The sequence below is a fragment of the Triticum urartu genome, chromosome 4A, assembly GCF_056163025.1.
Source record: "Triticum urartu cultivar PI428250 chromosome 4A, HENAU_Tu73, whole genome shotgun sequence".
Classification (NCBI taxonomy): Eukaryota; Viridiplantae; Streptophyta; class Magnoliopsida; order Poales; family Poaceae; genus Triticum; species Triticum urartu.
Window position 1 is genome coordinate 610,257,361 of NC_141876.1, and position 25,013 is coordinate 610,282,373.

Sequence of the window (25,013 nt, forward strand, 5' to 3'; positions counted from 1 at the left end):
CCCGAAATATTATTTTATAAGTGGCCGGGTAATGTTCTCGGAATGGGTTGAAAGTTGGCTTACTGTCTTATTATAGTGTAGATAGACCGCCTGTCAAGTTTCATCGCGGTCGGAGTCCGTTTGACGCCCCAACGGATAACTATAGCGGCAGTATAGCCGGTCTAACGTCGGACGTTTTCGGTCTCCGAAAACTGTTGCCGGGCTTTCCCTCTCTTTCCTCTCTAGACCGTCTACACAGCCCACTACCTACCGTCAGGTCCAACCTAACCTCTCTCGTCATCCCGCAGCCCCCCTCGCGCGCGTCCGAAAGTTGTCCCGAACCCGACCCGGACTGTCGCCACCTTTGTGTCCGGATCATCCCCAAACGTCTACAAAATGTCTCTGTTTTATTTTTTGGGCTCCCTAGCCTATTTGTCCCGACCATACGATTACGATCGGAGGGACGGATTAGCCCCTACCCAATTCCTATCTGCTATTTATAGCAGATGAAACCCTACCTAAACTAGCCAACCCTAAAATCTAGTACTTCTGTCTCGTCATCCGCCGCGTTTTCCAAATCCTCCTCGGGATCCATCCCGATCCACCCAATCCCCTCCCGATCCAAACCACCAACCGAAGCCGTCGTTTTCCTCCTCGTTTACCAGTTCGCACCAACCACTCATCGCCTGCCCGATCCACCACTGCAGTCAGCCCGAGCGCTCGTGGATCGAGCGCTACCTCCAGCCCTAGCCGCGTGGAGCTCCTTCATACCCGAGCTGCACCAGGCCCCGAGCCGCCTTGAGCTCCCCTCGCCTCCACCTCGTCACTGCCTCGCCTCGCCGGAGCTGCCTCCCCCGCCGGCGAGCACCTTCACCAGGCCGCCTCCGGCCAGGTCGCGCCGCCCCTGCCTCGCCTCCTTCCTTTCCCTGCTCTCTCCCGGTCTCTCAATCTTCTCGTTCTTCTCTGTCCCGCAGTTAGCCATGGCTCCAACTGTACCCTGCTGATCTGCTTCGCCGTCACCGAGAGTGGAGCCTCCGCAGCTGGATCTGCCTAGATACGTTCCTCTCCGGTCCTCCTCGCCGCCCTCGCCTGCCGGAGTCGCTGTCGCCCTGTCGTTGACTTCGGGCGCCGCCGTGCCTGTCTCATGCCCCTGCGCCTGTGCCTGACACGAGGAGGACGAGTGCCTCAACACCCTGCATCGCTAGCATGGTGGACCGGCCTACGAGGTCCAACACTGCGCAAGGCCCAGCGCGCCAGCACCCTCTGCGGCCTGCCTTGGCCTCTCCAGCGAACCGGGCCGAAGCCCAAGGGGTGAGCTACTCCCCAGCGCCTCTCTATTGGCCCAAGAACAGATTCGGCCCGTTATATATTTTTTTCTGCTATGAACGAATTTTGCTATTTACAGAAAAACTGCACATTTACAGATTACCCCTTGCTGTTCATGCATTTAATAACTATTTAACCGTGCATCGGATTAAAACAAACTTTATATGAAATATGCTAAGTTTTTCATCTAGTTTCATAATATGTCACTTTCATCTATGTTTAAAATGCTTAAAATGATGTTTGATTAAATTTGCTCATATGGCATGCTAAAATGATTTAATTCATAACTAAATAACCGTAGCTCGTATTTAAATAATCTTTATATGTAAATGGGGTAGAAAAATGCCTAGTTTAACATGGTGGCATCACTTTGCATGTTTAACAACTATAAAATATGGTTTAGGGCAGAACAGTACCAAACCTAATATATGCATATGAGGATTTTCCGGAATTGTTGTTCGTTGTCTCCGGCCTCATTTAAACTTGCCTAGATAGGTAGTTTTACTTTGCTTCACCCTCTTGCCATGTTTAACAACATTTAATATTGTTGGGTACATAAACAAGATCGAACTAAATAAGTCACGTGGTGTTTCGTCAATATGCAACGGAGTTGCATATTGAGCTCCACTTAAATTGTAGGGTTGTTTGTGCACTTTGCCATGCCATGTATCTTTAAACCGGACATGCATCATACTTGGTTGTGCATCATGCCATGTCCGTGTGTTGTTTGTTTACTATGTTGTGTGCTTCTTTCCGGTGTTGCTTCTTCGGATTGGTTCCGGTAACGTCGCGTTTGTGAGGACTCGTTCGACTACGTCCGTTTGTCTTCTTCATGGACTCGTTCTTCTTCCTTGCGGGATCTCAGGCAAGATGACCATACCCTCGAAATCACTTCTATCTTTGCTGGCTAGTTGCTCGCTCTTTTGCTATGCCTATGCTGCGATACCTACCACTTGCTTATCATGCCTCCCATATTGTTGAACCAAGCCTCTAACCCACCTTGTCCTAGCAAACCGTTGTTTGGCTATGTTACCGCTTTGCTCAGCCCCTCTTATAGTGTTGTTAGTTGCAGGTGAAGATTGAAGTCTGTTCCTTGTTGGAACATGGAGATGTTGTTCCTTGTTGGAACATGTTTACTTGTTGGGATATCACAATATCTCTTATTTAATTAATGCATCTATATACTTGGTAAAGGGTGGAAGGCTCGGCCTTATGCCTGGTGTTTTGTTCCACTCTTGCTGCCCTAGTTTCCGTCATATCGATGTTATGTTCCTGGATTTTGTGTTCCTTACGCGGTTGGGCTATTATGGGAACCCCTTGACAGTTCGCCTTGAATAAAACTCCTCCAGCAATGCCCAACATTGGTTTTACCATTCGCCACCTAGCCTCTTTTTTCCCTTGGGTTTCACGGACTCAAGGGTCATCTTTATTTTAACCCCCCCCCCCGGGCCAGTGCTCCTCTGAGTGTTGGTCCGAACTGAGCTGCCCACAGGGCCACCTTGGGGAAACTTGAGGTTTGGTTTTACTCGTAGCTAGTCTCATCTAAGTGTTCCCTGAGAACGAGATATGTGCAGCTCCTATCGGGATTTGTCGGCACATTCGGGCGGTGTTGCTGGACTTGTTTTATCTTTGTCGAAGTTGTCTTGTAGAACCGGGATGCCGAGCCTGATCGGAATGTCTCGGGAGAAGGTTTATCCTTCGTTGACCGTGACAGCTTGTGATGGGTTAAGTTGGGACACCCCTGCAGGGATTTGAACTTTCGAAAGCTGTGCCCGCTGTTATGGGCAGATGGGAATTTGTTAATGTCTGGTTGTAGAAAACCTGAAGTTGACCTTAATTAAAATACATCAACCGTGTGTGTAACCGTGATGGTCTCTTTCCGGCGGAGTCCGGGAAGGGAACACGATGTTGGAGTTATGCTTGACGTAGGTTGTTTTAGGATCACTTCTTGATCATAGATTTCTCGACCGTGCTTTGCCTTCTCTTCTCGCTCTCATTTGCGTATGTTAGCCACCATATATACTAGTCGCTTGCTAAAGCTCCACCTCATACATTTTACCTTACCCTGAAGCTTAAATAGTCTTGATCGCGAGGGTGTGAGATTGCTGAGTCCCCGTGGCTCACAGATACTTCCAAAACCAGCTTGCAGGTGTCGATGAGTCCGTGCAGATGACGCAACCAAGCTCAAGGAGGAGCTCGTTGAAGATCTTGTCCTTTGTGTTGTTCCGTTTTAGTTGATTAGTAGTGGAGCCCAGTTGGGGTCGATCGGGGGACCTTGTCGCTTTTGGGGTTCTTCTTTTATTTTGGTTCCGTAGTCGGACCTTAATTGTATTTGGATGTTGTAATGCTTAATTCATGTAATTGTGTGAAGTGGCGATTGTGAGCCAACTATGTATCTCTTTCCCTTATGTATTACATGGGTTGTGCGAAGATTACCTCACTTGCGACATTGCTTTCAATGCGGTTATGCCTCTAAGTCGTGCTTCGACACATGGGAGATATAGCCGCATCGAGGGCGTTACAAGTTGGTAATCAGAGCATTCCCCGACCTTAGGAGCCCCCTGCTTGATCGAATAGATGGCATTGTTGAGTCTAGAAAAATGTTTTGAGTCATTTAGGATTTATATATATCGGAGAGTTAGGACTTCTTTTTACTCCTCAGTCCCTTCGTCGCTCTGGTGAGGCATCCTGACGTAGAGTTTTGACTCTTCTCTTCTCAAATTTCACTAAAAAAAATTTAGGATCACGCGGGTATCTTGGAATCGCTCCGATGGTTTTGTGACGAGAACATTGTTCTTGGTGCCACCTGACATTTAGGGGTTGTGGCAGTGTCCCGGGGAGTTGAGCTCCGAGGTGTTGTCGTCACAATTTTATCGTTGCAGTTCTGGAATACCTGAGTTTAGTTTCGCCGACATCGAAAATCTCTTTTATGCAGTTGTTGGTGAGATAACCTCGACGCCACCCAGAACTGGGGCGGGAGTTCGGGAGTATCGCCATAACTCGTATAACGGATGCTTTTCGAAGGTTGAGGTACATGATTTCCGAAGGTTTCTTGGTTATGTGTTGAAGGATGGATACAGCTGGATGTAGGATTTGCTAGTTTTGGGTGAGATATTATGCTTCCCCTGTATCCCCAACACCTGATTGCATAACTGGAAAGTTTTGGGAGTTTATAAGTGGGAATTCAAGTAGCTCGTAGGATATCTTTCCGACAGATGTATGATATGAAATTGAGGTTCGACGTCAAGTTGTCCGCCTATCCACGACTGGTTTTACAGTGGTCTCGTTGTGTCTTAAAGAGTCCTTGGCTATGCCGACTCGGGGACGCTTCGTATGTCATGTGCACAGCCTTGTACATGATGGTGCTGTACGATCGAGCCCGTGTAGGCCCCACCACAAAAACTTCGGACGGAATCTCTGTCATATGTTTGTTCCGGCTTATTCTGCAAGCCAATCCTTTGTTTTTGTTTTCATTGTGGTATTCGAGTTGCTTCAATGACAAGTGTTGATTCCATACCTTCCCCAAATGGTGTTTTCATACTCTGATGTGGATGCTAATCCTTCTTGATAATCGAGATTGCCATGTCATTCTTTTTTCAACCGGTGTTTTTTTTTCTCTTCAAGCGGATCCGTTCATTTTCAACATCCGCAAGATTCAATCTCAGCTTTCTCAACGTTGTTCGTTTCATCCATCCCAAGTTGTCTTTGTTTTTCCCACCCACCCACCCTTTTTCTTTAAGGACTCAGATTTCTTAATCAACTATCCTTTTATTCATGTGAAGTCTCTCCATTCTTTTTCTTCATGTTCTTACCCGGTGATTCTCATGAACATGCTAACGGAGCTTCAAGTTATCATTATTCGTTCTTTTTTCTTCTCCGGTGGTTTCAATTCAAGCTTTGTTGAGTATATCTTTTCCTCATTTCAATGCTTTTTCCTTACCGGTGCACCTCATAATCATTCACTTCTCGCCATCCATTTGTTCTGGAGTGTTGAATATATCTCAGAAGATTCACGTTTTCATTCCCGATTCGTTCAAGTTATTTCGAGGTTCTTATCTTATTCAAGCCATTTAATTCAACTGGCGCAATCTATCTTTAAATCGTTCTACGGTGTTTCTTTTCAGTGGGCCTTAACCCACAGGTTCTTTTTCCAGGATCTTACCTGACTCTTCTAATTTTATCGGAGTTATTCTCAAATTCATTTCAAAATTGACGTAAGAAGGATTTGTCATCAGTCAATTGCCTTTCTCCAAGATCTTTCAAATTCTTTTCATAGTTGGTCCAACCTTTCCATTTTTCATCCCGGAGTATCTCAACAATTTGATGGCGTTTCTCATCGTCATTCTCAACATTTGAAGAACGAAGAAGAGTTTTTCCTCCATATATTATTCGTTCTCTCATAGATGCGTGATTCTAGCTTGTTGCCATCCTCTCATAATTGTTTCAATTGTGACAATTCTTTTCACCCATCCGGAGTAATTCAGAGTATTTTCAGTTTGATTCTTCGGAGCCCATCATCTCAGAATTATTCATTCCAGCTTTCAGCTCTCGTTATCCAAATCTTACCGGTGCATCGTTCAAGTGATCTCTAATCAGTTCGTGATCCCTTCGTTCTCATGTATCTAGATTGTCTCAAATAACTTCGTTCATTTCACAATTCGTACCCGGTGATTCACCCCCTACTTCGTTCATTTTTAATTCTTACGGTGGTTCATTCAAGAGTTCTCGTGGTCCAGGAGGAAGTCGGTGAAGCTCTGCAGCTCGTGGTCGCTACCGAACTCCCGCCGGTCGATGTGGATGGACGGCACGGAGCGCCAGAGGTGCCTCCAACTCCTGGACAGCACGCACATCCGCACCGTCTGCCGGGACGACTCGAGGCGCGACAGGATGGCGCGGAGGACGTCGTCCCCCAAGGTGCTCAGCGTCGGCGGCGGGTCGTCGGCGGCATGGCCAACGCCGCCGCCCCCACCCGCATCACCGCCGCCCCCACCCGCATCGCCGTGGCTGTCGTCGTCACCCGCATCACTGCCGCCGGCCCCGCCTGCACCACCATTGCGGCCGCCTGCAACTGCAAGGCACGGACGCTTCGGCTCTTGCTCGTCGGAGGCATCCGTGGAGCGCCTTGCTCCATCCATTTTCGGTGTTCTGGATGGATTGCTGCAGTAGTGGTCGTGTAGACGAGACGGTTATTGTTAGCCCAAACTAGCACCACGGATGCCTAGGAACAGACGAGGAGGACATATGAACTGGAGTACTAGTACTACATGAGACTGATCCATTCTTTCCTTGTACTGAAGCTAGCTGAATGCTTGAGGTTACAACGATGGGCATCGCCTTAAATAGGAAGCTAAACCGACTATAGTACGCATAGGCTGACGTCAATTACTTGCTTACATCAGTGCTGCCATCATGCTCTGAATTTTTTTTCTAACTAAACCGACTTGCCGACCTGCAGCTGCTATCTTCTTCGCTTAGGCTTCTTCAATGCTGACTCTCAAACCAGATACTGTATTCATCCGTGGGCCGATGGAGATCAGTCCGTAGGCACTAGTGTGGAAGCTGGGCCTCCAACCATATCCGTATACATTTCAAAACGGATTCCAACAATCCGGACGAATTTCATCAAACATGATGGAATTCAGCAAAGTTTAAACATATAATTTACATAAAACGGACGATGTTTCGTTCCTTTAACTAAACCATGCCTGAAACACTCAATACAACAATAGTCTAAATTCAAGGAGATAACCCTGTGTTCAACAAGTTTTTAAAATCATCTATTCTAAATTCAACGATACTAAAGCCAGAACCAACACATATCATCCCACACAAACTGCCCCTTAAACTCCATCCAACAATGTATGTGCGTGAATGGCCTGCCCTCGGTTCTGTAGTATATCATGGCAGCACATGTAGGCTATAAAACATGTACAAGAACATTGAGTGAATGAATAAAATTAACCAACATGTAGAGTAACAGAAAGCAACACTTACGATCTCCAAGGTTGACAAGCCTAATGGCCACCTTGTCTTCACTTGGTGAATCGCACCCTAAAACTTCACGACGAAGTTGCAGATGGTGTACCACCAATGTGTTAGCTACTTCATATTGCGTGCATGGATAACGTGCATGTCGTAGGGCACGAAGTCCTTTTGTTCATGAAATGAAGCAAGGAAGCTTTGTCAAAAGGCCAAGCCCTTGTTCATGCCTACAAAGTCCTCAAAAATGGCCAACCACGCATCACACATCAAGTCATCCTCAAACACCGAGTATCCCGCTGCCGTGCTTCTCTAGAAAGCAATAAGTTAAAAAAACTCAATGGCATTTAAACGAACACCTGCCAGTCGCGTTCTCCGCCACGTCAGCAGGAGTGCGGAGGGTACCTAGCTGTGGAGGGATTCCTGTGTGAACAACGGCGTAGTCCAAGGCCGCAATCATGTGGGTGGGGTCTTTGGATGTCCAAGGATGCCTGGGCGGTGGCCGAAGAAGTACAACGGCGGCGGCGGCGGACGCTGAGGGTGCGGATGAAAAGAAGGGGGGCAAGGGTGGAGTAGAAGAAAAGGGGACCAAGAGCGGGATTTCAATGGGGCGGGGCGTTGGAGTCGAACATGGCTGGTGTCCGGACCGTGCAAAGCTTCACGGTATACCATGTTGGATGACAAAACACGTCCGGACAACTCGGTCCGGACAGATGCGGATGGTTTGAGGGCATTGGAGATGCCCTAAGCAACCACTTTTGATGTTCTTGTATGCCATCAGAGACAGGGGTGGAGCCCACATTTATTTGCAAGGAGACGACAGAAATTGGGGAGGAGGATTCTTTTTTGATGAACCGGGAGGAGAAAGGGTTTGTGTTATTTAGTACCGGCCTGTTGTTTCTGGTTGGGAGTTACCTTGTTTTTTAGCCCAAATATCACATTGTATTAATTAAAGAAAAGGATTACGCGAGAAGCATCCAAAGTCCAAACATGGAAACACTACTAGGAAAAGGCATGCTAGTGACGCACCGTATTTGCCTTCTAATGACGCACTACCGGTGCGCCACTGGCATCACGCCATTAGAATTAAATTCTAATGGCGCACCACCGGTGCGCCATTAGTATCTGGTGTTCTAATGGCGCACCACGTAGTGCGCCATTAGTATAGCCTGCAGTGCGCCATTAGAATGCCTCCCAGGGGGCCATATGTACCCATGTGCTTTGGCATTCTAATGGCGCACCAGCAGTTAATGCGCCATTAGTGTGATGATCACAGTGTGCCATTAGTGTCTTGTGTGGTGCGCCATTAGTATGAATATTAAGTTTTTTTTTTGCTTTTCTGATTTTTGCACAGGTTACAAAATATATTATTGGACAGAATATAGACAGCAGCACACAGCAACATCAGATTCATCGAATACAATAGAAGATTAGTCTCCGAATACAATTCATCATATTAGTCTCCGAATTCAAAAGACCGAAAAAGATAAAACATTACAAGTCTCAAGACCGCGAGTATCGAGTTTGCCTTCACATTACAAGTCGATATCGATCATCTAAACTACCATCACATAGAAGAGAGCTGTGGTCATCACGATGAGCATCATCGCGATCAAACTGGTCTTCATCCGGTTCCTCCAACGCTCCCTCCTCTCTCCCTCTAGATAGCGGGCGTATCTACATTCGGCCTCCACCCTAGTGGTGTACCCTTCGTAACTGTTACCGCTGAAACGGTGAACCTGTCTCCGACACTCCTCCCAGTCGTTGTAGACTCCAGGAACCTTACCCTTGTACACGACATACGACGGCATCTCTATGCACAAGCCAAACAACAGACAATACATAAGCAATATGTAAGTATGCAACAAAAGGATTGGAAGAGAAAAACAAGACATTAATAGCACGATTCATGGTCCTACTAATAAATAGCATCGATTACATCTAAGTTGAACGACTGTCCAAACCAAAGAGACATACGAATTCATTAAAGTATAATTACAACATGAGCCAATCAATGTTTCAGAACTACACATCACTACTTTCGACTCGACTCATCGGACAGGAACGTGGATGAAGCCGCCGTCTGTCGTGATGGTCATGAAATCGCGGTCGTTGTCACCCTGCATTTGTAGCATTTCATCTATCTCACTGTTGGATGGTTGATATCTGAGGAAGAGGAGCTTGTATCGTTCATGCAGCTTCGTGAAGAGGAGGTTGTGCAAATTCCCTCGGTCCTTATGCCTAAGGTTCTCGGTGTTGATCGAGACGGTGCTCTGGAGAATGCACCCGAGCTGAACCGAGTACCCCTTGACTATATGTTTGGGCTCCCTTGGATTCCCGTCGGAGTCCACTTGAGTGAATTCCTCCTTGACGGTGTAGAGCGCATTCGGGCGCCGGTCCTTCCTTTGCTTCTTCGGTTGGCTGCCATCTGTGTGTGCGCCGCCATCATCAGTGGTGGCATCCTCGGCGGCACCATCAGTGGTGTCATCCCCGACGCCACTAGGGGTTGTGTAATCAGGATCGGTGTCTTCCGCGGCGTCCTCATAGCGGCGAGGTTGTTCCTCCATCTCCTGGGACAGCTCCCAGAATTGCTTGTCGCCCGAACCACCGGCCTCATCGTTGTGGGCCATGTTTCGCTCTAAATAGGAAAAAAGTTTGGTCAAAAATTTGGTTATTGTCAAGGAACAAGATCATGGTCTCATCATTTAGGGTTTGTCGACACCGAGGTAGTCTAGGAAAAAATAAATCCGCAAGTCAATATATCAGGACCCATCACATCTTCATAGACTCGATGGGGCCTCAAATGCCCTTCCTCATCTACAACTAGTTGTCCACCTCAATCGATGGGTTTTCTCACATTTTTCTGATTCAAACTAGATTTCGATGGCTGTTAGGTTATTCGGAAGCAGTAGCAACTTGTAGAGGGGTGCAAACTAGCCAGCATTGGGAAGTTCCAGTCTACTAATAGAGGGAAAAACATGAGGAGCAGCTTGTAGGTTTGCTTGCTCCGGTGGGACGGGATGGAGGATATAGCTGTAGCACCCCTATATCGTACATAGATTTATTTTTTGCCTAATTGCTCTTACTAGTTTTAGCTTATCAAAGTGGATGTATGTATCACATGTTTCTGAAACTAGATTTGTATTGCTGGTAGGTTATTTTGTGTATGTGATCTAAAATAAATACAAAAATTATTTTTTGCCCTGCTTCTCTTACTAGTTTTAGTTTATCAAAGTGGATGTATGTATCATATTCTTCTGGTGCATGAGAGAGTGAGGGGTAAACCACAAGCTAGACAAGTGAAGGTGGTGGAGTGGTGCTGCATCCCCATCCATCCATCTATCCATCCATCTGCATCATCTCTTTTGACTTGACCACATTGGCTCATAGCTAATCTAGCCAAGCTACCTAGATCCACCTGCTTGCTTGTTGCACATTGTGTGGAGGGAACAGATCTCGCCACTGCTTAAGTGTAAAGCTAGATAGTGTGTGTGTGAGAGTCCACTTAGCTGAAAATGTTGGGAGACATGATTTATCTGTTCAGTCACCATCACACACACTCATATTAACATTCAACACCTGAACTAGAGTTAACAAATTGGGCATCTTCTAGGTCAAACTATAAATGTTGATTAATTTTTGTTTCGGTTGAGAATCAGGCACCTTCTAGGTCAAGAAAATTGGGCATGGCCTTTGCTAATTTTCTTGACCTAGGAGTGCCCCATTCTCAACCAAAACGGAAATTAATCAACATTTCAGGAGAAAGGGGTCATTTCAGAAGATCTCAAGTAGCAGCAGCATCACAAGTTGACAAAATCACAAGTAGCAGCAGCATCACAAGTAGTGCAGCAGCAGCATCACAAGTAGTACATCAGCAGCAGTGAATAAAATTTAGCCAAGTAGCAGCAGCATCACAAGTAGTGCAGCAACAGCAGCATCACAAGTAGTACATCAGCAGCAGTGAATAAAAATTTTATATGAAGTTTATGAAATTTATGGAAGTTTCTAGTACACTAAAGGAGAGAAAGGAGAGGAAGTACCCTAGCAGTCTATGAAAGTGTCCAGTACACTAAACTCCAACTCCGGTACCCGAGGAAATGGGCAGTAGATGGGCAGCACTAGACCACCTACAACAGATGCAACAAATTACTCCAGTTAAGTTAAATTACTCCAACTCCTATTTGCAAGATCACAAGTACAACAAGCAGTACTCTACTTCTATTTGCAACATCACCAATTATACTAGCAGATTACTCAATCACACAATTATACTAGCAGATTACTCAATCACAAAGCAAGCTTTCGATGACAGTTATTTCTCATAGCATAAAGATGGAGTAGAAGCAGTAGAAGCAGTAAGTTCACGGTGGAACATCATCTACAGTGCACAAATCTGAACCTAGGAACCTAGGAACCTAGGAACACAAGAGAGGGAGGAAGGAGGAAGGAGGAGAGGTACCTGGGCGGGAGGACAGCGGCAGCGGCGGCAGCGGCTGGAGGACGGTGTCGTCGACGAACTCGAGGGTGGGGGCACCGGATGCTCCTCTCGTTGATGGTGAGGGGAGGGGCTGGAGGCAAACCCTAGCCGCCAAGCGCACGAGTGCTGCAGCTAGGTGGAGTAACCTCTGCCAGAGACTACGGAGCAGGTGGCCGGCGTCGTGGTTGGTGAGGAGCAGGTGGCCGGCGTCGTGGTTGGTGAGGAGAGCACGAGGAAGAGCGCCCCGTGCGCGATGAGGAGGCGCGGCGTCGGCGTCGTGGGTCGGGAGGCGGCGCACGTAGGGGGAGGCGGCGCTCGAGGGGGAGGAAGGGGAGAGGGAGACGGCGGGGGCGCGTGGGCGGCTGCGGCGCCGTGGGTCGGGGCAGCAGCGACGGCGCGGTGGAGGGAGGGACGAGGGAGGGAGCGGCGCGGTGGAGGGATAGGAAGGACGAAGTGTCTGGCGAGGGCAGTAGGTGGAGTGGGGGGAGGGTTCTAATGGCGCACCTCCCCTCGATGCGCCATGAGTACGACTATTCTAATGGTGCACCTCCCCTCGGTGCGCCATTAGAATTTTGTTTTAATCTAGCCCACTAACCATATCTACAGCCTAACCCTATCTACAATAGAACCCACCCACTAGCCCGACTGGTCAGCACGCAGCACACACACCAGGGGGTCCTGGGTTCGATTCCCAAGCTCCCCAATATTTTTTTATGCATTTTAAATGTTGTTTTTGATATTTATTTGTGTTTAAATATGTTCAAACTTGTTTAAATCATAACAGTAATATTTTTTTAATAAAAACAGTAATAATTTTTTTAAAAATATGTTCAAATTTGTTACTTGAAAATATCATCGGCGGCGGCGGTGGAGCGGGGGAGGGTGCGGGGGGCCGGGTGCTCGTCGGCGGCGGTGGAGCGGGGGAGGGTTGCGGTGGGTCGTCGGCGGTGGTGGAGCTAGCGGGGGAGGGTGCGGGTGGAATCGAGATGGAGGGGGATCGAGATCGAGATGGAGGGGGAATCGAGATCGAGATGGAGGGGGATCGAGATCAAGTGTCCTCATGAATTCAAAAAGTGCCCATGAAATTTAAAAATATTCATGATATCAAAAAGTGCCCATGAAATACAATCGAAAAATGAAGACTACGATTTAAATACAATCGATCTTAGCTAGCTATCTGTTCACAATCTTCTTGCCCTTCTTTTTCGCAAATGGAGTTCTTCTGTGGAACGGACGTCCTTTGGGTAGGGTGGTCCTGCTTCTTCTTGTGGTGTGTGCTGCTACTTCATCGTCGTCGTCATGTTCGATCTTCGGGTCGCCGTACTTGTCGAAGTCTTGCTCATTGGCTACTCCATCCATTCCGATGATCTTCCTTTTGCCTCTCCTCACGACAACACGACTGGGCTTTGACGGGTCGGTAATGAAGAAGCATTGGTCCACTTGGGAAGCCAGTACCCATGGCTCATTTTTCACGGTGACGTTTGCGCCCGCGGTCTTGGATTTGGCTTCGGGTATAACCATGGTGGTGAAATACCGGTCTTCTTTTAGGACGCTCTTGGCCCATCTGACACGGAACATCGGGACCTTCTCTCCAGCGTAGCTCAGCTCCCAGATCTCCTCGATCCTTCCGTAGTATCTGTCCTTGTCGTTACCGGTGTAGAATTCCATCGTTACCCCGGAGTTCTGATAACCATCGCTCTTCATGTCCTTGTTCTCAGTGTAGAATGTGTAGCCGTTGATATCATACGCCTCATAGGTCATCAGGTTGTGCTCGGCGCCCTGTGACAAGGCGAATATGAGTTGTTCTTCTGCGGAAGAATCCTCATGTAAAGGGTACAACAGAAGCTTCTGCTTGAACCAACGCGTGAAACATGAGTTGTGCTCTTTGAGTATATCTCCGTCCGTCCTCTGTTGGCCTCGGTCATTGTACGTCTTCTCAATAAAGGTTTTGTGCTCTACCACCCAAGGATCGACCATGTCTATGTGCTGTAGGCGACTAGGTTTGCTCTTTCAAAGTCGGCGAGTCGACCCTCAAAGTCGACATGCATTTCGCGGCGACCCTCACGGTGACCCCATCCAGCGAGCCTGCCGAGGTGCCTGTTGACGGGCAGACCAACGGGGTTCTCGATGCCTAGATAATTCGTGCAGTAGGAGATGCACTCTTCGGTCAGAAAGCCCCTGGCTATACTTCCATCTGGACGTGACATGTTGCGAACGTATCCTTTGATGACACCATTCATCCTTTTGAACGGCATCATGCTGTGCAGGAACGTCGGCCCGAGTTGGATGATATCCTCCACGGTATGGACCAGCAGATGCACCATAACGTCGAAGAATGCGGGCGGGAAGTACATTTCAAGCTCGCATAGTATCACCACGATCTCTTCCTGTAGCCTTCTGAGTTGCCTCACGCCAATCGACTTTCGACAGATGACGTCGAAAAAGTTGCATAGGCCAAATAGCGTTTCAGGGACGTGCGCGTCCATGATCCCACGGATTGCAACTGGAAGTATCTGCGTCATCAGCACGTGACAGTTGTGAGACTTCATCCCGCTGAACTTCTGCTTCGCTGGGTCTAGGTATCTGCTTATCTTCCCCGCGTAATCGTAAGGAAGTTTTACTCCTAGGAGGCAGGTGAAAAACTGCTCGATCTCCTCCTGACTTAGAGTGAAGCACGCGGGAGGGTAGTCATTTCCGGTCTTCTTGGCCTTTTTGCCTTTGCAACGACTTTCTGTGTCCTGCTTCGCCTCATCATCATCATCATCATCATCATCATCATCATTAGCGTGAAGCTCCTGCCTGATGCCCATTGATTTCAAGTCTGCACTTGCTTTCGGCCCATCTTTGGTCCTCCCTGGCATGTTGAGTAGGGTACCAAGCAGACTCTCGCACACGTTCTTCGTGATATGCATGACATCAAGGCTGTGAGGCACACGGTGGATCTTCCAGTATGGCAAGTCCCAGAAAACAGACCTCGTTTTCCATACCTTCAGCAGCGGCTTTGGCGCCTTTCGCTTCTTTCCCTGCTCTGGCGCCTTTTGCTTCTTTCCCGGCAGTGGGCAGTCTTTCCAATTTTTCAACAGCTCGTCTATTTCCTCGCCGCTCCTCGTACACGGGCGTTTTCGGGGTTCGGTTTCACCGTCGAACAGATCCTTGCGTTTCCTCCACGGGTCATCGTCGCGAAGCCACCTTCGATGTCCCATGAACACGGTTTTCGAAGACCCGGGATCTCTATCTAGCTGGCGATACGTTGTGTCATCCATGCACCTTACGCATCCAGAAAATCCGTGGACTACCTGCCCCGCGAGATATGCGTAACCGAGATAGTCGTGCACCGTCGTGAGCAGTGCGGCTCTCATAGGGAAATATTCTTTCTCTGCGGCGTCCCACGTATTGGCTGGCGTTTTCCACAGCATGTCTAGCTCCTCCTTCAGCAGCCCCAGATACAGATTGATGTCGTTCCCTGGTTGTTTCGGCCCTTCAATTAGCATACTCATGTGAATGTACTTCCTCTTCATGCACAACCAGGGGGAAAGGTTGTACATCCACACAAACACAGGCCAGGTGCTATGTGTGCTTCTCTGGCTGCCAAACGGATTGACTCCATCGGTGCTCGCGCCCAGCAGGATGTTCCTTGGATCCTTCCCAAATTCTGGGTATTCGAAGTTCAACGCTTTCCACTGGCTCGCATCCTTAGGGTGACTCAGCATCTTGTCTTTTTTATTTATCTCCGGATCATTTCCGTCATCTTCCCGCTTCTTCTCCTCCCTATCCGCGTGCCAACGCAGGAGCTTTGCTACCTTAGGGTCCGCGAATACTGCTGCAGACGAGGAGTGATCGGAAAGTACCACACCGATTTTCGAGGAGCTTTCTTCCTCTTCTTGTATCGAGTGACGCCGCACACCGGACATATGGTAGACTCCGCGTACTCGTCCCGATAAATGATACAATTGTTCATGCACACATGGTATTTCACGTGCGGTAAATCCAGAGGACACACGATTTTCTTCGCCTCCTCGAAACTGGTCGGGCACTTGTTCCCCTTCGGAAGACGTTCGTGCCAGAATGACATGTTCTCGTCGAAGCATGCGTCGGTCATTTTGTGTTTTACCTTCATCTCCAGAGCCATGAGCGTTACTTTCAGGCGGGTATCCTCGGGCCTGCATCCTTCATACAATGGAGTAACCGTGTCTATCTCCAGTTGATCCAGCTTGGCTTTCTCTCGGGCGGCAGCTCTTGCGTTATCCGCTGCTTGAGAAGCAGCTCTTGAATATGAGGGTCCTGCACCCAGCCTCCATCGTCGTCTGCTCCGGCATCTTCATCTTCATGATCATGCCCTTCGTCTTGATCTTCCTCATCATCATGTACGACATCTTCTACATGATGACTGTGTACAGCATCACCATCGTGATCATGTCCTGGAGATTCTTCGTCTTCTCGCCCGCCCTCGCCGCGGTGGTACTTGTCTTGTTGCCCTTCCTCATTTCTTGCCCGGCCCCCATGGACGACTTCATAGTCATCTTCATCACCTTGCCACCGATAGCCATCCATGAAACCACGCAAGAGCAGGTAGTCCCGCACCTGCCCGGAATCCGGGTCCGTAATAAGGCTCTTCAGCTTGCATCTTCGACACGGACATCTTATCTCCGTCTCGTTCTTTTGAAGCATCTCGGCCTTCGCGGAGCTCAAAAACCTATTCACGATGCCTTCAGTCATCGTGCGGACCATGGTCGCCTGCGGGGTAGAGCAAAACGATATTTTAGAACCAAGAAAAAATTTGGCATGACCTTCCCAAAAAATAGGACCAAAAAGAATGCATAGTGCCAAAATTCTCGCCGAAACGGAAATGAATCAAAACATTCCGGCAAAATATTGGCAACTATCGCATTTCAAATACCGGTACCTTCAAACACAAACATATATGCAACACCACAAACACATGCAACACCACAAACATACATAGATCTAGCTAGGCCACAAAAAGTGCATGTGCACGTTGTTGGAGCGAGTCAGGGAGAAAAAAAGTAGATCTACATCATGAAGATAGCTTTCCCTTACTTACCTATCAAAAAAAAGGTAATTTCACCACTTAATTTTGATGAATCTATGGTGGAAATGAGGTGAGGAGGAGGAGATGGCCGAAAGCTTGGAGAATGAGGTGGAGGGAATGAAGTGGGGAAAGTGAGTGGGTAGGTGTGGGGCTGTTCAAAATATCTTGTTGGGGTCCCAGGTTACTAATGGCGCACCACCAGCTAATGCGCCATTAGTAACCCTGGTTACTAATGGCGCACCTGCAAGTGGTGCGCCATTAGTAGTTTTGCAAAAAAGTAAAAAAAATAAATATATATACTAATGGCGCACCGGGTAATAGTGCGCCATTACTAGTTTAAACTAGTAATGGCGCACTGTGAAACGATGCGCCATTAGTAGTTTTGCAAAAAAAAGAATAAATTTTTTTACAGTAATGGCGCACTGTCTGCTTGGTGCGCCATTACTACATAGAACTAGTAATGACGCACTTCGGCCTGATGCGCCATTAGTATGTATGGAAAAATGGAAAAAAATTAATACTAGTGGCGCATCCTATTTCTGGTGCACCATTAGTGTCTTCCACACTAATGGCGCATCACCAACCGGTGCGCCATTAGTATATAGTAGTGACGCACTGCTTCCATGGTGCGTCATTAGTATCAATCCTATCTATAGCCCTTTTCCTAGTAGTGAAACGATGTCCCAATTCTACAGAAACCTTTTCAAATGATGCCGGTGCATGATCAAAGTGGATCTGCTTAATGCTCTGAACCAGCTGTCTGCTCTTGGTAGAAAAAATGGAACATTCTTAACTCTGCTTTTATTGTCGATCCCAAGAGAATGCACCCTGCTAACTAGTATCGCCCAATCAGCCTCTCACATAGCATTGCTAAGATTTTGGGGAGCTTTTACCCAACAGATTGGTGCTGGCCATGCAGCACCTAATTTCTCTGAGCAAAAGTGTTTTTCTCAAAGGGAAATCGATTCAAGACAATTTTCTCTATCCGGAGAACCTCATTCAGAGTCTGCACAAGGCCAAGAAAAGTGCAATCTTCCTGAAGTTGGACATTGTCAAGGCTTTTGACTCTAGATGGGATTACCTATTCGAGGTACTTTGCCACACGGGTTTTAGCCAGAGATATTGTGACTTAATTGCAATATCGCTTTCCTCCACTTCCTCCATGGTCATTCTGAATGGCACACCCAGACTGCCGTTCTACCTCCAACGAGGCTTGCGCCAAGGCGATCCCCTCTATCCGTTCATGTTCCTGCTTGCCATTGAGCCTCTGCAGTGCATCTTCACGCGAGCCACTCAGGGCAGGTGTCCTCAAGCCTATCACACACAAATTGGCCTATACACCGATGATGATGCTCTTTTCTTAAACCCTTGCAAACTAGAGATGAAGGCCATTCAATCAATTCTCTTGGCGTTTGGGGAGATCTTTGGGCTTTTCACACCCTATCCCATTGCACATCAATGAACATCATGTACCTTTTCTCATTCACCTCCTTAGCATAAAAAATGCCCACCCAAGTGGCGGGCATTTTGCTTGCCGCACCTTCACGCGCCACCCTCTTCGTCTGCCACTTATTCCCCATCGCTTGCTGGTTTCTCTTCGACATGGTTGCGTGTAAGTCCAACCCATCATATTCTTCTTCTTCTTCCTCATTCAATCCAATTTATTGAGTTGAGCTATACCAATAGTTTTTCTTCATCTTCTTCGTGTGCCTTTTTAAAGCTCTTGGAGGACGGTTTGCCAAAGGGGTTTCCCGTTCGACTTCAACCAACAATGTGAAAAAGTAGATGACTTCTTCTCCTCTTGATGATACAAAGCCGCTGCCAAAGTTGCATGGGTTTGAATTCTGATGCCGCTTTGGTTCTGTCCTACAACTTGTTTGAGATAAGCAACAAATTTGCCAACGACCTCTTGGATGAGTGACCATCTACGTTGAAGAGAGCACAGGACATGATTGGTCCTCTCCACCTTGCAAGGATCCGCCGCCAAGCCGGGGAGCTCGACTGATTCCGGAGAGGCATAATCTATGGCCATGGTGGCGGACAGGATTGTGAGGGACGACCTCAGCGATGGAGGACGATCACGGTGAGCAAGGGAGGGTGCGGGCGGCTGCGCGGAAGCGGGGAAATGCAGGAGGAAGGTAGGAGGAGTTCAGTCTATGCGGAGGACTAGTCAAAGGGCGTCCCCATATCCGCCTCAGATATGAATCGGATATGCGGAGTGTCAGTCAGTCCGGACATTTGGGTCAGATTTGTGCAGTCTGTGGGTGATAATTTTCCGTCCGGGCATTTGGAGCGGATTTGATGGCTCCACTTGTAGATGCTCAGAGTCCTCATATTAAGGACAAGTATTACTCCTACAGGGACGTCGTTTACTTGCGCGACATTGGTATCACACCATTCACGGGTAAGTCTAAAACATCAGCAAATGGTTGGATCTGTCGTCATGCCAGTGTGGTTCACCGTTGTGTCGTGTGTGAGGTGCTTCCGGGTGAACAATAATTCACCGGCAGCACAACTACTAGCAACATCTCTCTAGATCATTCAATTCAATGAAGAAATTAATAGACTGATGATGGTGCACCAAACCTACGTACTGCTACAGTACCATCATTTGTTCGGACGAGTTGAATGGGACAACTACCACCCGAGATCAATCGATCTATTTATTCCCGAGATGATGTTTGGCAGAATCCCCGACATGCCCACCAAAAACTTTACTAGTAGGTGGACATCATAATTATCATCATCATCTTGTTGTTGGTATATGATTTCGGTAAGCCTAAGGTTGTCGCAACTGAAACCCGTTGGGTCCTCTCCTATACTGAATTCAAGACCTGTTGACAGTATAACAAAAAGGAATACAGACTGAACTGGGTTATGATAATAGTTGTTGAAAGAATAAGTTGTATCGGATCGAGTCGGGAGTGAGAAGGATGCTTCCATATGTGAACAGCTTAAATAACTACTACTCTCTCCGTCCCATAACATAAGAGTATTTTTGACACTAATGTAGCATCAAAAATGCTTTTATATTATGAAATGGAGGGAGTAGTTTTTTAGTTGGCTTGATTAATTATATTAGTTGGGCAAACGATAACTCATGTGTTGAAGATCTAGCAACATGTCTTTTCCATCATTGAATGACGAAATTTATTGGTTGATGACACTGCACCAACGGTACGTACCAACCTTTGCTGGGGACGTGCTGAATGGCTACAGCTAGCACGCCAGACCTATCAATCAATCAATTTATTTAACTCCATCGATCGACAGTATAATGAGATAACCATGATGGATTGGTACACACACACGCATAGAGACACATGCTAACACAAGATTTAAATCCACGACTAATCAAAGATCATGACCGGCGATCTGAACAAACCCACAACGATCTCCTAGATTGTGGTAAGATGAAACTTTAATCTTGTGCAGATATAATATTATATAACATACTGACTCAGTACAACAACCGATCCTCAGGCTCATGATTTGAACTTTCATTTATAATGTACAAAACAATCGACAAATTTACAATATGAACACTACATTTACGTACTGTTCTAAACCATGCCCAAGCAGTGGCTGCGGGCGGCCATGATCACAACAACGGTGGTAATCTATCGTTCGTCTAGCTCCTTTTCTCTCTCTTTATTTAGGGAATTAGCTCCTCTGACCAAAGACTACTTTTTTACATGAACACACAAGAAATACTGCATTGACCGGTTCCTTTCTTGCATATTCTTTTCGTGATTTTGGTCGCAACATACATAGAAAATAAAAGAGCAGAGGCAGAGCTGCTGAAAATGACAAAAGCCTCCTAAGTGCTAACGCTGCTGCTTCTTTCCTCATCCGGGTTCAAGGAGTAGTTAACTGATAAAACAACAAGGCCGACTCAGAGATGCGGCATAGCTCCACTCCACAAGAAGCAAAAGAAACCGCATCCTCCGTGCTGTGCTGTTCAAACGGCCTATGTTGCGCCACAAGATGTCTTCAATGTATTCATAGCTTCCCTGCAACGTTCCCAACACCGATTATATATCAGAACCATTACAGTTTTGGCAAAATTAGGCTTAGAATTTCAATGCTTGACTGAATTGTTCAACAAATGTGTGTATGCAATGTATAAATCTCCTTTGAATATGTATGCAGATCACGATCAGAATCGGCTCTAGATTCAGATATGACAAGTTATGGGTGGGTGGGGTCGGTTCTTTGAAAAGGGGGGGCTTCGTCGTCAGCTGTAACGTACCGCAACGCAGACTCGATTTCAGGACTCCCTGGGTCCAACTTGGCTGCATCCAGAAAAGCATCGCATGCAGCCCCGTAGTCCTGATGATGATACAGTACAGGAGACAGGATTTTTGACTCCTGGGTGCACGGACACCCCACTATCCACGCTGTTCGTGTCATTTTCACTTCTTTCGAGATCTGGACCACACCCTGTCTAGTCCTTGCGTTTTGCAGAGAACACGAACAGTAATCCCAGTGGCTGCATAGGGCATTGTTTATTTGAGATTCCTGACACCACCGCGTACATAAAGAAAATGAACTCACGTGGGCACTGCTCTCTCTCTCTCCTCATTTTTTCATTTCTCTCACATTCGCATGGAAGACACAGACCAGTAATGATACGGGCTCTCTCTTTTCTCTCCTTTCTCATCTTTCTCTCTTCACATATGACTAGTTACTGTGACCTGCCTGTCACTTATGTCAGGATTAGCTCCCAGACCCAGCACCTATTGCATGCGTGGATGCGCCACATGCTTCGGCCATGTCTTGTCTTTTCAATAAGTAATCAGCCAGTCAGACCAACATGCAAGAGGGCCTAGCATCTTTTGCCTACTCTGCCTACCCCTACACCCTACTTGTCCCTAGGAGCGGCCCCCATTAGCTTGGTCAAATGGACTAGATAAATAGGCAACTGCTGCTAATGCTTTGCTGTTCGGCAGACAAGGGCACAAATCTCATTAAGGGTGAACGGCTAGATAAAAGGGGGTCGGGACACCCGGGTGTTACCATACTTTTCCGTACAGTATAAGGTTAAAAACGATGAACGGCATGTGGCGACAGTCAATAACAAACTAGCCAACCAGATAGTTATCTTTGATCACACCTTCAATAACATGAGCGTTGCGCCCTGCCGGTAGCAGGCCTTTGGCCAGCCAGGCCTCATTTCTCTGCATGCAAGAGCATCCTGCAAAGCCTCGTGTCCATCGCCCATGCGGAGCCAGCAAAAGCTCCTGTCCGACAACAAGGTGGGATCATGACGGTCATACTCCATTGCCTACATACACCCAACAGGTTGAACCCAAACTTAGGACATGTCTGATCTGATTATATAAAAACAATAATCACATCATGCTTGTAAATATTTGCACTTCAAAAGGCAAGAAAGGAAACCTTGAATTTATGATGATTTAGAACTTCAAAATGCACTAGTCTTGACAATATAGTCAATTCAAGTGCTTCTAAGCAAAGGATGTGTGGCAACAATCCCAGTTTTCAATCAGTTTCAGTTTGTGTAGGCACGCGAAGGAAAAGATGGGAGCAGCAACGGCTCGCTCCCCCGACCCCGACCCTGCGCCCCTCCACCAGCCCTCACCGGCGGCCACCCCGGCCACCCCGGCCCCGCCGGCCACCCTCTCAGCGCCTCGCGTACTCCCTCGCCCACGGCCGCGGCCCCCTGCCTGTAGGATTCGAGCGGAGAATGGAGGTCAGAGGGAGGTCCAGATCAACCGCTCGCGCTGCTCCAAGGCTGCGTCGACGACCACTCCGGCTCCGCCGCCCACCGCCCCCGCCTCCATTGTCGGCTCCGTCTCCACTGAGCCGCCGGAGCCTCGGGCGTCCCCCAAAGTTGGGCTCCCCCAGCTCGATCCAGATCAGGCGGATCTAGATTCCGTCTCCCTGTCGCCTTCGGCTGACCGGAGCCCTGCTCCTGCAGATGTGACGGAGGTTCTGCTTGGGGCCAAGAGTGGCTGCACAGCCGTTGTTGGTGAGAAGGAGGTGGAGTTGGCTCTGCTGTTGCATCCGTCAGCCACACATGGCGTCGTCCCCTGTGTGCAGATCCTGCCTTGCCCCGATGTTGGGGATGGGGCCGAAGTTGTTGCCTTGGTTACGCAGTCGCCGCCGGGTGAAGATGCTGAGTTCGTGCCGTGCACGCCGCTGACCGTCGCCGAAGGCTGCACTTCCGGCGCTGCAATGATGGGGGAGCTGGCGCCGCTGGCGACGAATGCTGCTGTGGATTGTGTGTCATCGGCTTCTTGCTTTTCCGTGCCATCTTCTTGTGATACAGCGCAGGCCGTGGATGCTCAGCCTGGGGAAGATCCTTGGATTTTCGTAGGATGAAAGGGTCATCCCCGTGGCGATGTGCGTTGTGACCATGCTTCTCAATCTGCAAAGCTTGTGCAAGCTGCGGCCTTCAGACGGAGAACCTATGGTCGATGTTTCCGCTGCTTGGCTCCGGACCACAAGGCCGCCTTCTGCCGCGACCCGATTCGATGCCTCACATGTCTCCGCTCTAGGCACCGTAAGAGGGATTGTTGCCTTCGCCTCTCCTCCGTCAGAGCTCCTCGCCGCTGTGCGCGTGCCTTTCCAGCTCCGTTGTTGCTCCTGTAGTGCATGCTGAAGTTCTCGAGTCTGTGAGGTTTTCTGAAGCTTCTAGTGGAGGTAGTTCTGATCATGAGGTTGTGGCAAAATCTTCTGAATCCTTGCTTGCCTCGAGTGGTTCTGATCCTCAGGTCATGATGGAGCTGGCGCTCCGTCCATTGCATAAGCTTGAGGACTCTTTGTGCTTGTGGTTGGCACGTGCAACCAGCTTACTGGAGCGGGCGGAGGCATCAGTTGGTCTGCAGGGGTCGTTGCCGACGACGCAGGCGGCGCTGGTGGCAAACCACAGGGACCAAGGTACTGAGGACATTGGCAACACCATGCAGCCGCTGACCTTGGGGTTAGTTGCTCCGGTGGTGGCCACTGAGATCAGCCTAGCTAGTTCTATCTCCGATGAAGTACAGGCTGTTGCAAAAGGCTGCGCTTTCGCGATTGATGAAGGTGACACTTTGCATGACTTAACCAAGCTGATCAAATGCCTCATTGCCATGCCTGCGATCACCCAGGGATTGATTCGCCTTGTCAAAGCGGAGCAGACCAAACATGCCAACCAGGTGGTATGTGCCGCCGTGAGGGTCAACTCTGCAACATGTTAGTCGCCGCTTTGTTTCCTCTTCTATGGTGTTTTTTATTTTGGGAGTAGTTCGCATGAGGTTTCGCGGGTTGGCTTGTTGCGAGGCGTCATCCGCGGTGTTGGGCGTTAGGTGTTTGAGTTCTAGTGTGGGCTTGGCCCTCGATGTATCGATTTTCGCTCAGTTTTCCGGCAATTAACTGGGCAGCTATCTTCTTCTTAATTAATAAAAAAGGCAAAGCTTTTGCCTCTGTTTCTAAAAAAAAAAAATCCCAGCTTTCCAACCTCGTAATTTACTCCATTATGTTTTTCTCGCCCATGATTCGCAAGTGGTGGAGAATCCCGAAAAAAGGGAATCATGGTCAGGCAGCCATTGCTGCCTATGTTGTTAAGCATCTCCAGAAAGAGAGAAGCCGAAGGATCCTAGCGCAAGAAGTGATGACAGCGGCTGTGATAGCCAGTTTCATCCAGGAGGATGTTTCGATCCTCGAGTCTGCTCATCCTAGGGTGCTGTGGTGCCTAGTTTAGCTTCCCTGTGCGAGTCTTTCACGTTTTTCTCTGTAACACAGTCGTGCTGCATTTATTTCCCTCTTCTATAATGCAAAAGCAGAGCTCCAGTCGTTTACCATCAAAAAAGGAAACCAACAACGGTTCTACTGCTGTTTAAGGACACAGAAGTCCTTGTCAGGTCCCCGTGATCAAACTTACATATGGCATTGGCAATAAAATTATCATCAATAAATTAAACAAAGATGTGTCTCAAAGCAAAGCGTGAGGCCAACTGTACTTATTGGTCACAAAGATGATCACTCTCTCTAAAGGGAGCATGTATGACAAGAATAATGTGAAACCAGATCATGATCACCTAACATCTATTCAAGCAACTTCAGCTGATGAGATACAGTTCAAGATTACACATTGAGAAATAGGGTGTAGTTGCATACCGCACTGTACAGTGTTGCCGCAGTAAAATAATCATTTCTCTTAAGAGACTCAACCCCAAGTAACTTAAATTGTTCTAT

At 48.0% G+C, this 25,013-nt stretch overlaps 1 pseudogene; it reads left to right on the plus strand.

Annotated features, from left to right (window-relative positions):
* The first annotated feature begins 18,841 nt into the window (after nt 1–18,841).
* LOC147977309 (uncharacterized) lies at nt 18,842–24,084 on the plus strand (annotated as a pseudogene).
* Nucleotides 24,085–25,013: the final 929 nt, after the last annotated feature.